Raw genomic sequence first — 11,490 nt, 5'->3', positions numbered from 1 at the left:
CCGGGCGACCCCCCTGCCTCTGCCCTCGCAGCCCGGGCGTCCTCCTGCCTCTGCCCTCGCAGCCGGGGCGTCCTCCTGCCTCTGCCCTCGCAGCCGGGGCGTCCTCCTGCCGAGGCCCAGCTCATGCTCTGCATCTTTCGATCCCCATCTCCTCTGCCCTCCCCCATGCCCTCGGCGTCCCCAGCCGTGCCTCGTGGGGCAGGTCGGGTTTACCCGCCCTGGGCTGGTCCTTGGCTACCCTCGGGCTGCATGAGGGGACGCGCCTTCTCCTCGCGCCGAGGTCCTCACCTTGCTGACTGCGCCGGCCCGGCCCCAGCACCTTTCCCGCGTGGTCTTCCCCTTCTCCACCAGCTTCGGCCCAAAGGAGACCGCCAGGGGACACTCACCGAGCCCCACGTGTGCTATCCCTCAGCCTGACATCTCTCTTGTTGTCGGCGGTCGAAAGACTCCATTCGGGGGTCAGTGCACGTGGCACCTCTGCTGTGAAGCTGTTTCCCCGCCCGCACCGCCGCCGAGCCCCCGACGCACGCCTTGGCGCTCTTCCACAGGGTCCGCGTCCAGCCCTGGGCCGCTGGGGCCCACTCAGCCTGTCTGATGGCATACACGTCCGGTGGGCTTCCAATGGCCAGTAGCCGGCGTTTCCTCCCATGTGCCGTCTAATCCATGGGGGAGGGACGCCCCAGCCTCACTCCCAGGGTGTCCCTCCTGCTCAGCCTTGCTCTCCCAGCCCCGCTGCCTGGAGAGGACACGGCCGTCCACGGAGGTTTGTCAGCGCCTGCCCCGTGTGCCGGGCCCTTCCTGCGACCTCACTTAATTCTGCACAGAAACGCCGCAATGTGACTATTCTCTCGCTTAGTGGGCGGGGAAGCCAAGTCTCAGGAATAAGACGTGTGCCCAGGCCCGATCCTAGTGGAGCCAAAGTGAAGGCCTGGCCTCCTTCCCCACGTCCAGCTGCCCCTGCCCCAGAGCTGCCCCCGTGCCAGCCACGAGCACCCGGGCTCCAGCGCTCTGGAAACCGGGGTCCGGCACGCCAGTCCCGGGAGCCAGGTGGTGTTACGGATGCCGGATCAGGCAGGCAGTGGCCACGCTCTCTGTCCTGATGCTGTGCGGGCCTGTACCTCGGTGTGTGCAAGGCGGGTCCAACTTCCACGTGGGTGCTAGACAGACGAGCTGGCTTGCCGTGAGGTCAGTGAGCAAAAGGGAACGTGCTCTGAGTTCTCTCTGTCCTCTCTCCCCGACTGCCCGAAAGCGGATGCGGATGTTAAGGGCGTGGATGATGCGGCAGAGTGGGTGCTAGGCGGTTCTCAGGGTCATGGGGGGCCTTTGTTCCGGGAGAACATGGGGACACCCGATCGCTGCTCCTGAGCCTGTGCCCCTGGTGTTCGAGCAGTCTTGGAGTGCTGCGCATTCACCCCTCGTGGCCACTGTCTGTCGTGTCCGAGGGCACGCTGGGAGGGCACTGAGAGGAAGCAGGTGAGGAGAGGCGCTGTCAGAGCACAGGGAGCGGGGCCAGGAGGGCTCTGCAGGAGTCAGGTCTGCAGCTCGGACCGCGGGATGCCTGCCTCCTCCAGGAGACAGCACCTGGGAAAGCGGTGAAAGCCCTCCACGAGGCCGAGTTCCAAGGACGAGCTGAGGCTGGCAAAGAAAACGGGCTGGGCTGCTGGCAGAGGGCATGGCGTGGCTGGGCCTGGACGTGGGGGAGCCCAGCCACTCCGGGAGGGCGAGGAGTGGTGTGCCGAGCCAGGGAGCGCCGAGCTCTTGGTGGCACTGCGTGGGCGCACGGGGCACAATTCAGTCCATAGCCCGCCCAGGCAGGGCAGAGGCCGACAGCAGAGGAGAGGGGCCGCTGCTGCTGGCTGCTGGCGTGCTGTCCTCAGGGTGGACTGGCACGAGGGCGGGGTGGGGGAAGGACACGCTAGCTCCTGAGATTACACAGAGGCGGGGAAGTCAGGCCGGCAGCCCTCCAAGCTGGAGCCTGCAGGGGGATGAAGAGCGTGCCTCTTATGGGAGTGATATGCCAGAGAGGACGTCATGGGCAGGCAGCGCGTGGTCACTTTCGAGGGGCACGATGGAGAAGAGGGAAGTGACACATGGGTAATGGGGAAGGTGGCATGAGGCCGGGCCCCACGGTGTGAGCAGCCCTCCCCGGGCCTGGGACAGGAGAGGGCATTTCCTTCCTGGTGGGCCATGGTGCTGGGGAGGAGCTGTTGGCAGACAGTGTGGGAGTGTGGCCGTGGCACTGCGGTCCACGCTGCGGAACATGGGACACCGGGCAGGTAGGACCTGTGAGGTCCAGGGAGGCAGGGACGAAGGCCAGTGCCCTCCAGCGTGCTGGGCGGGTGCGAAGCTCTTCCCTGCTTCAAAGTGCAAGATGGTATAGACGTTGCTAATGGGGGCAGCTCTTCGGGCACTGACGCTCTGCTGGAACTAGCTCTCGCCATGTTTTCAATGGCCTTACAGGCAGCTCGAGCTCTCAGAAGGTGGGAGAAACCACTCCGGGCTCAAGGCTTTATTTTTCCACCAACTGTAGTATTTATCGAGGACCCGTTCTGTGCCAGGCATGGTACCAACGAGGCGCGAGCCTCCAGACTCAGTAGACAGGCGCTGGACCTGGTGTCTGGCACACAGCAGGTCGTCAGAAATTATCTGTCTAGCGGACTTACAGGGAAGTAGAGAAAGAATCTTACGAGAATGGGCTCTTCCTGAACATGAAGCAGGCAGCCCTGTGGCTCGCCCGGCTTCATCCGCAGCTGTCCTTCTAGGGAGGCTGGGTGAGGGTAAGCGTCCGCGAGAACACAGGAGTGCTGATGGGTAGAACGGGGACCTTGCAGGAATGTGGATTCTAATCTTAAGGATGCATAATGAAAACAGGACCCTGGGCACGGCCTTGCCTATCCTCGGCGTTCTGTCCAGCACCCGAGGGGTCACTAGAGGCTGTACTGGGCTCGCTGAGTACAAGCCATGCTGACATCTTATTTAAGAAAGAACACATCGTTACAATTTCATGATCTGCCCCTCTCCTGTGCTGTCGTGTTACTCAGAGATTTGATAAGCAAACCCTCCTCTGGTGACTGTATTCGAGAGCCTAATTGAGAAGTATGGTCTTAGTGAAGTCTCAGTGTGAGCTAGCAGTGTGATGCGACTGCAAATGATGCCTCCCCACCTGCGTTCGCAGAGAGCATGGCGTTCCCCCACGGCGGGAGCAGCCCGAGCCTGGTGTCCAGATAGGAGGCGATTCCTCCATGGGCCCCAGTCCCTCCGCTGCTGTGGTCACATCTGGCCTCCACCCCGAGAGCCAGCTCTTTAACTCTTGTCACAGACCAGCGCAGAGACTCCAGGGCGCAGGGAAGCCTGGGTTCCAGGACCCGAGGGAGGCTGGAGACACGCACCACCGAGGAGCAGAGGCAGCCCTAGGGCTCTCTGGCTCTCCCGTGTGAGGGTCGCCGGGTGCTCGCTTACTCGGTGACTCCAGCGAGTCCCATTCCTCCATCCACATGCACCCGAGCGAGCCCAGCAGCACTGCAGGGAATTGCAGGTGAAGAGACATCCTAGGTGACTCATGCCCGTGGCCTGATCGTACTTTAGGGGGCGCCGGCTTAGAGGGGGCGACGTAATTGCCCTCAAATCTAAAAGCTGGCGGGCACCAGGTGGAGCCCAGCCCTTGGCCCATGTGGAAGGCGCTCTTCGGAGGGGACTCTGCTACGCTGACCGGTCTCCACACAAGTATTCGTGTGCTGGAAACCCTGCGACACCCTGCAGGTGAGTACGAGTATTTGTTAATTAAAAAATTAAGGTAACATAAAAAACCTTACATAGTAGAATTCTCCGTGTGGTTGAAAGGACAGAACCCTAGTCGGTAAGTCCCCAGTCACCTCTCTGCTCCTGGACGGTCGTCCTCAGTCTGCCCCTAGTTCCAGACGTGTTGCCCAGCACGCGGGAGGCGATCCACAAGTGCTCGTTCCGTGGACTCACGCAAAGGCGGGACGAGGAACCTTGCGAAGACAGAACTTTCCTGATGTGAAGCCAGGGGCCCTGTGAGCCAGCCAGCCTCGTCCACAGCTTCCACGGGAGACGGGGTGACAGTGTGACTGAGGTGGCACAGCGGAGACTGCTGTGCTGGAAGAGAGCGTCGGGGAGGTGACCTCCCAGACGGTCCACGTTCTTCCAACCCAGCCAGAAAAGTACGACTCCTGAGAAAATCCCTCGGCTGTAGTCCAGGGCCCATGGAGTATGGCTGGGCAGGAGTGAGGGCGCCAAGCCTGGGAATCGAGGGCAGGGAGCAGCCATACAGAGAGGAGGCAGTCATGCCCGAAGACATTCTGAACACGAAGCACTGTGTTTCGCAGTGTAGACAGGGCACCTGCAGTGTAGACAGGGCACCTGCAGTGTAGACAGGGTGCGAGCAGTGTAGACAGGGCACCCGCAGTGTAGATAGGGCACGTGCCATGTAGACAGGGCACAAGCAGTGTAGACAGGGCACCTGCAGAGTAGACAGGGCACGAGCAGTGTAGACAGGGCACCAACAGTGTAGACAGGGTGCGAGCAGTGTAAACGGGGCACGAGCAATGTAAATAGGGCACCTGCAGAGTAGACAGGGCACAAGCAGTGTAGACAGGGCACCTGCAGAGTAGACAGGGTGCGAGCAGTGTAGACAGGACATGACCAGTATCTCACACCGTGTGGACCGTGTGAAGTCTTCAATCCCAGACGTGCGGTGAGTCCTGCTGCACAGACAGAGGTGATCAGATGTGACCCCTGCCTTCGAGGAATGGGCAAGGAGGCTGAAGAGACCACAAGCCCTGGTTCTGCCCCCAGAGTCGAGAACTGAATCTCACTCTTCCAAGTGGGAAGAAAATCCAGGTGCCAGCGTGAAAGGCGCCCCTGTCCTGTCCAGTGTGGAAGTCCCCGCACTTGGTAATCTGTGACAGTAAAGTGGATTTACACAGGAGCTTGTTCTATGAAATCTGAAAACTAAGGGCCAGAGACCGCTGAGACAGAGAGGCGACTGGCCGGTCCACTAGCTGCTCCCCATCCACCACGTAGCCGGCGGCCATGGCGTTCTTTGTCAAGGTCACTCCAGGCTGGCAGTCTCCCTTAGGCTGGTCACAAACCCTGTTGAGCACATGCCATCGCTACCACTGAGTGGCTTCAGACGGCAGTTGTTAGTGGACTTCCCCTCGCACTGTCCTTTCCGACATCTCTGATGTCTCTGTCCAGCGCAAACTCTTTCAGAACATGCCCCTGCTAGTAGAGAAGACCCGTGCCTTTGCAGGGCCAGGGGACACATTGCCGTCCCCACCTGGCCTGCCGCTAGAAGGGCCGATTGCATGTCCTGCATCTACCCCCTGCTCGCAGCAGGCACGTGAGACTGTATGCCCCCTCCTCCTCACAGTTTTGCTTTACAGGTGTTCTTTCTGGCTCGACAGGGTTTAACGCAGCAGGAACGCCGTGACTTGAGCAGTGAGCGAGGGGATGTAGCTGGTGCTCTCCAAGCCCCTCCTTGCCAGCCGCTATGTCACATGCCTTGCAGACATCACTGCTCCTAATTTTTTTGAACTCTGTACAAAGAATTATCTTTGTTGTGCAGATGTCAAAATAGAAGTGCGTGGAATTACTTGCCCAAGGTCATAAACCTTATACGCAACAGAGCTGAAGTTCCTGACCTTGAGTCATCTGCCTGCTACACTCATGCCAGTTCTGCAGTGTAGACAGGGCATGAGCAGTGTAGACAGGGCACCTGCAGAGTAGACAGGGCACCTGCAGTGTAGACACAAGTGACTTGAGAACCACAGAGGGAACCTGACTTCCCAGAGACCACAGTGGTCTGTGGCAGAACTAGGCCAGATCTTACCTCTGAACGCTGATCTCAGCAGCAGCCAGAACTCTGTCCCAGTGGGCGAGGCGAGGTGACGCCGTGCACCGCCGACTGGTTTCCAATGAGTGTTCACACCAAGAAGGGTGTGCGCCCTCTGCACCTGACCGTGACCCTAGCGGCCAGGTCGGCAGTGGTGGAGTCGGCGGGGACTGGGCAGTATTGGTCAGCCGTCTCGACGACGCAGAAGCACTGACTGCCCCCCGTGAAAATGAGCAACACCACATACCAGGAGATGTTAGGCTGGTGCTTCAGCCCGTGACCAACACGCGTGTGGAGATCGGCCACAAGACTCAATTTCTACCCGCTTCTCTCCAGACCTAAAGCAGGCAGGGAACACGTTTGCATGCTGAGTTATCCCCCGGCTCTCTGGGCTCAGCAGTGCCCTTAGTTATCCAAATGTAATTCCCATCGACTTCGGCAGGGCCCCAGTGTCCTGCTGGAGGGAAGGCTGAGTGGGATTGGAGGCTCCGGCGCCATCCGGACACGTCGGTGCTCCTGCTCTGCCATTCCGTGTGCACGATGGGCAGCCGGGCAGTGCTTTCTTCACGCTTGGTTGTTTCTAGCCAGCTGTGCTGTCCAGGGCGGGGCAAGAAGAGGTCTAGGGGAAGGAGCAGCCATGGGCACGGCCTGTGATGTGGGTGCTGCTCAGCGGGGCCTTCCACGTGCCTGTCCGTCCCCGGCTGGCTCCATTTCCAGGCATTGCTCTGCCCGTCTCGCTGGTCACTGGTCACCTTTGTTCCCCATACTGAGCATGACTCAGCCACGGCGGACACGCTTGGGAACTTCCACGGGTGAGACGTTTGCTTCTTTGAGAATAAGTAAGAGCATCTCCTGCGTCCCCCCGCAAGCTCCGTAGAGTGGGCCAAGTGAGGGCAGAGGCTGTTGTTGCTCCCCGCTGATCGGGATCCGGCTGCCGCCTCACAAGCAGCGTCTTCCAGCACCCCGGAAGGGCGAGCGCGAAGCCGAGGCTCAGACTGGCCTTTCTCCCATTTCCTTCAGAGCTCCTCTCTGAGGATGCTGAGTTAAGGTAATGTGACCCTCCTTTCACGGGTGTGGAACTCAGTAAGACAGACTGAGCCATGCCCGCCCGAGGTCAGCGCGAGTCCAGGAAGGCGCCAGGACAGGACACAAAGGCCGTCCGCCTCCCGTCTCCCAGCGGCTTCTCAGCTCTCATTTCATGCCTGGCTGTTGCCCCTTGAGTTTCCCAGCAGTTTGTGATGCCAGCCTTTTAGATAAAGACCACTGTTCTCGGGTCATAGCTGGAAGAACCTGAGTGCCAAGCGAGCTGGAAGCAGAGCCAGCCCGGTGGCTTCTGAGTACCGGCTTAGCTCCGATGTCACACCCCCGGTGTTCGCCCCGCTGCGTGGCTGGAGCGTTCGTCTCTAGGATCTGGATACTCCGAGCTCCTCATCCATAAGCGGGATGCCTAAGTGAGCCTCTGCTTCGTCGAGGTGACAGCGCAGGAGTTCTAAGGGAGGAGGAGGTGTTACACTGGGGTGGGACAGGAAGTGAGAGGGACATGGGAAAGCAGCGTGTAGAGCCGCAGGTGGGGTGGCAGTTACGTCTCTGGACTCCCACGTGGCCAGCCGTGGTTTGAGTCCTGGACCTAGAAGTTTGAGACACACCCTGGGAGTATGTGTGTGCCCGAATCCCAGGAGGGGGAGGAGACAGGGTGACCGCGTGGCCAGCCCAGGGGGACTCTCACTTCCCTCTCGCTGTATATCTGCCTCTTGCCTCCAAGTGCACACGCCCTATGGCACAAACCTAGAAAAGAAAAGGGATGTTTGTTTAACATCAAGTCCTAAAACCACCCAAGCCCTTCACAGCCACTGTGAGTGACCGGCATAGAGGAGGCCGGACCCTGGTGGGGCCGCAGCGCCACCTCGCCTTCCCCCTGTGCCACCATCGCACGTGGCCCTGGGGACACTGGGGCCCTGAGGTTCTCACAGCTAGCGTGGCTGCAGTCCGTTGGCTCTGACGCTTTGGAACTGCAGGATGGTGTCTTCACGGCTCCGTGTTCTCCTCCAAGCTGGGTTCCTTCGCCAGTTCACGCAGTTGCGCTCGGCAAGGCGGGCGGCTGGAGGGCCGTGAGCCACTGCACACAGACGCGGATGTGGACGCGGACGCGGCGCAGCCCTGCCGGTGCCCGTGAGGGCGTTAGCAAGTCAGTGGTGGGACACACAGAGGTCCAAGTCCACCCTGCTCGCTCGTTTGAGAGTAATCCCGGTGTGTCGAGGTGGCATGCGTGGGTACATCACGTGACTGTCCCGGGCCCTGAGGGGTGGCAGGGCGCTGTTCCTCGCTCTAAGCCTGCAGCTGGCCGTGCAGGCCCGCTGTGCCGTTAGCCCGCGCCTGGCTGTGACCTGTTCAGGGAGATGGTGTGAGGACATACCGCAGAGGCAGGACAGCGTCCGAGGGAAACCCCATTACATCGAGTGAGATACAGGGGGGCCGGAGAGGAGTACAGACGGGGAAAGCAGTCTGGGGGCAGTGAGCGAGCTGTCAGTAACAGGGTAAACAGCAGGACAGTTTTCAAATGGGGAGTGGAGGCGGACGCAGGAAGGGGGCTGAGGCGCTCGCTGCCATCACGTGTCCTGCCCGTGGCCTCGCTCGCCCGGCCCCAGGGTGCGTGGTGCAGTGGGCCGCGCCTCCCCGCCCCTCCTCTGGCCCGCAGAGTCAGCCTGGCGCAGCGTGGCTATGACGGTGACAGCCATGAGGGCAGCCGCGGCCCGACCTCCTATCTCACGCACTGCACCGCCGGACGCTGACCTTTCTGTCCCCCCTCGCCGGTCTGGCTGGAGCTACTGCCCCTCACAGTGCCCCTCCGCACCTAGACGCGGGCACCCTGCCGTCTGTGAGCAGAGCTGGGGGGCGGGCCAAGAGGGACAGCACCAAGTCTCGAGTCTCGCCGGTCCCACGCAGCCAGAGCCCCGGGGAGCCTCCTGCAGCCCTGAGGGAGCCAGAGCGAGCCTGAGGGGGCCGGCCTGCCGGGTGCCATGCCCTCAGGCCGCTTCTCCCCCACTGAGCTCTCCTAGCACCCCGGCTTAGTGAAAAGGGCTTTCAGAGAGTTTGTGAAGAATGCAGTGACATCGAGTTTAGGACCGGGTGCCCAATGGCAAGGAACTGGACCCATGGGGCAGGTCCTGGCTCTCATCCTGGACCCCTGGGCGTGCTGGACACACACTTGTGCCAGGGTCCCGGCTGGCTGGGGCTGGGGTGGGCAGTCCTATGGGGACCCTGTGGGGTGCCTGCACTCTCGCTTGCTCGCTTTCTCACCCACACACGCAATAAATACAGAAATTAAACGGTTTTTAAGGAGGAGTTTATTTGGATGCAAAAAAGTCTTGAAATCCATGCATAGTTTTCATGATAGCATTTTCACGAACTTTTTTTTTAGTCTTGCATAGAATTTATTTTTTACTTTTTTAATTTAAATTCATTTATTTACTTTCATTTACTATACATCATTATAGCAGTCACTCAGAATACACTGTGTATTTTGAAGACCCCACCTGCTGCCCCGCTGCATGGAACTGCCAGTCGGCCCTTTGCCCAGGAAGACCCGCATGCGAAACACAGAAGAGCTGCCTCGTCTCTCCTCCTGGGCCCACAGGGGACACTGTGACTTGGGTGAGGGGTGGGTCGGCCACCTTGGCCACAGTGGGAGCTGCAGACCCTTTTACTCCCCACGGTTCCCCAGGGAGTCCTTGGAATGGCCCGTGAGCGCCATCTTCTGTCTGAGCAGGGGATGGCTCTGTGGTGGGCCTGGGCCACCCCGCTCTCCTGAAGCCGGTCTCAGGGCCGCCCAGCCTGACCTGGAACTGTCGGAGACCTATTCTAGAGCAGGCAGGGTTTGTCTGTGTCCAGAGGTCGCCCCAAACTCATATCATCGCAGCCTGGGAGTGGCAGGGGCACAGGGTCTTCCTGTTGGAGCTGAGGCAGCCATCTCAGGGTGGTGCAGTCCTGGAGTCACAAGCATACTCACTGGCAGGCCTGGGACAGAACTGTCACCTCGCGCCCCGCCCTTTCTCAGCACAGCTTCTGTCCCCTGCAGTTCTTGATCTGTGGGCTCCAGGATCAGGCTACAGGGCGGTGTCCTCCGTGGGCTGCGTAGGTGAGCGTGGCTCCTACGCCTCTGGGCAGCTTCCCTCAGGGCGCTCAGCAAGTCCAGGAGGGGTGTGTGATCAGCAGCGTGTGAACGGCTTCTGCACACTGCTCACGTCTGTGTGTGCTCACGTCTGTGTGTGCTCGCGTCCGCGTGGCCTGCCTTCCCAAAGCACTGCCGAGCCCCCGCCAGCAGCGGGAGCCACCCGGCGGCTTCACCCGACATGTTCAGTCTGAGCTGCGAATGCTGCGGGCCCCAAGGAGTCGTCTCCGTAACAGTCCTAGGCAGGGGCTGAGGCCGCCCTCCACGTCGCGTCCCGTCCTTCCGCCTCCGCCGTCTCCACGCCCCAGTTACCGCACATCTGGGCCCCGGCAGCTGCCCTGCAACGTGCAAGCCGCAGTGTGTAATTTGGAGAGCTCGAATACAAATATCTGTTAATTAAAAAAAATACAGAACTGTGTTTGTCAGCTTGTAATTATGAACAGAAGAACAGCAACTCCCAAACTAATTTAAAAGCGAAATGAAAATAACTTTCCCAGCAGCTTCGCAAAACCCAGCGACTCCACATTTAGCTACTGACTTCCCAGGGCGTCCCGAAGTCCTTTGCAAGGTCTGGGAGGTTTCTCGGGGGAGACGGGAAAGCAGGGCTGGGCCGACAGGGTGGTCTATTGGGACAGCCACGCCCCGGCTGGTACGGGATGGGGGTCTTTCTTCAAGGTGCGATGTCACCAGGGTCCTTGGTGTCCACCCACAGTGGCCAGTAGCTCCCAGCGGTAGAGTGTGGTGCTCTGTGAGGCTGACCCACGAGGCTGGCCCACGCAGATCACCGTCTGTGACCGAGGCTGGCAGCAATCGGGGACCTGCAGTGCAGACCCGGGGGATGCTCGCTCGCTCTCTGTCTCCATCACTCTCACTCCCGGAAGAGATACATCTTAAATGTTCAAAAGAGAGGATGCAGTGGTAGTCATGAAAGGAACTCTGTAGACATGCCAACTCCCGGGAGCGACTGCGTGACGCAGCCCAGGTGCGAGCCGCCTGGTCTCACCGAGAACCCAGGGCTGGCCCCACATGGGTTTAAGGACACTCTGGTCCGAGCGAGTGCTGCTGACGGGGTCTTGGCCTCGTTCCACGCCGCCCCCTCGTCTGGGCCACGGACGCGGGAGTCCAGCGGTGGTATTTCACAGGGTTGCTGTGCCAGTCACACGAGATGTGGGGGACTGCCACATGGAGCCGAGGGCATCTGGAGGTCAGGCTAGGGGGTGCCGTGGTGCGGGTCGCACACATCCGGGAGGAGCCCTGCTCCACAGCCCCTGTCTGCCGGCCTCGGGAGCACAGCACCCTCCGGTCACCCAGGTCGGTGGCAGGCAGCACGGCACTGCCTTCTGGAGAGCTCTGTGGCACGGCGAGACACCGAGGGATGGAGACGGCCAGGAGAGGCTTCGGGTGGAACCCCCGGCACCCCTGGAAGGCCCGTGCCAGGGGCCCCAGCCGTGCCCCGGGTGGCCGCAGG

General features: G+C 60.7%; 1 protein-coding gene across 1 annotated transcript in view; it reads left to right on the top strand.

The window, feature by feature from the left end:
- Window positions 1–11,490, top strand: part of KIRREL3 (kirre like nephrin family adhesion molecule 3) — a 395,674-nt gene that overhangs the window by 19,569 nt on the left and 364,615 nt on the right. The gene's annotated exons all lie outside the window — the stretch shown is intronic.

This window comes from Tupaia chinensis, unplaced genomic scaffold (genome assembly GCF_000334495.1).
Source record: "Tupaia chinensis unplaced genomic scaffold, TupChi_1.0 Scaffold000037_4, whole genome shotgun sequence".
In the NCBI taxonomy this organism is placed as follows: domain Eukaryota; kingdom Metazoa; phylum Chordata; class Mammalia; order Scandentia; family Tupaiidae; genus Tupaia; species Tupaia belangeri.
This window is presented reverse-complemented; position numbering and strand designations above follow the sequence as displayed.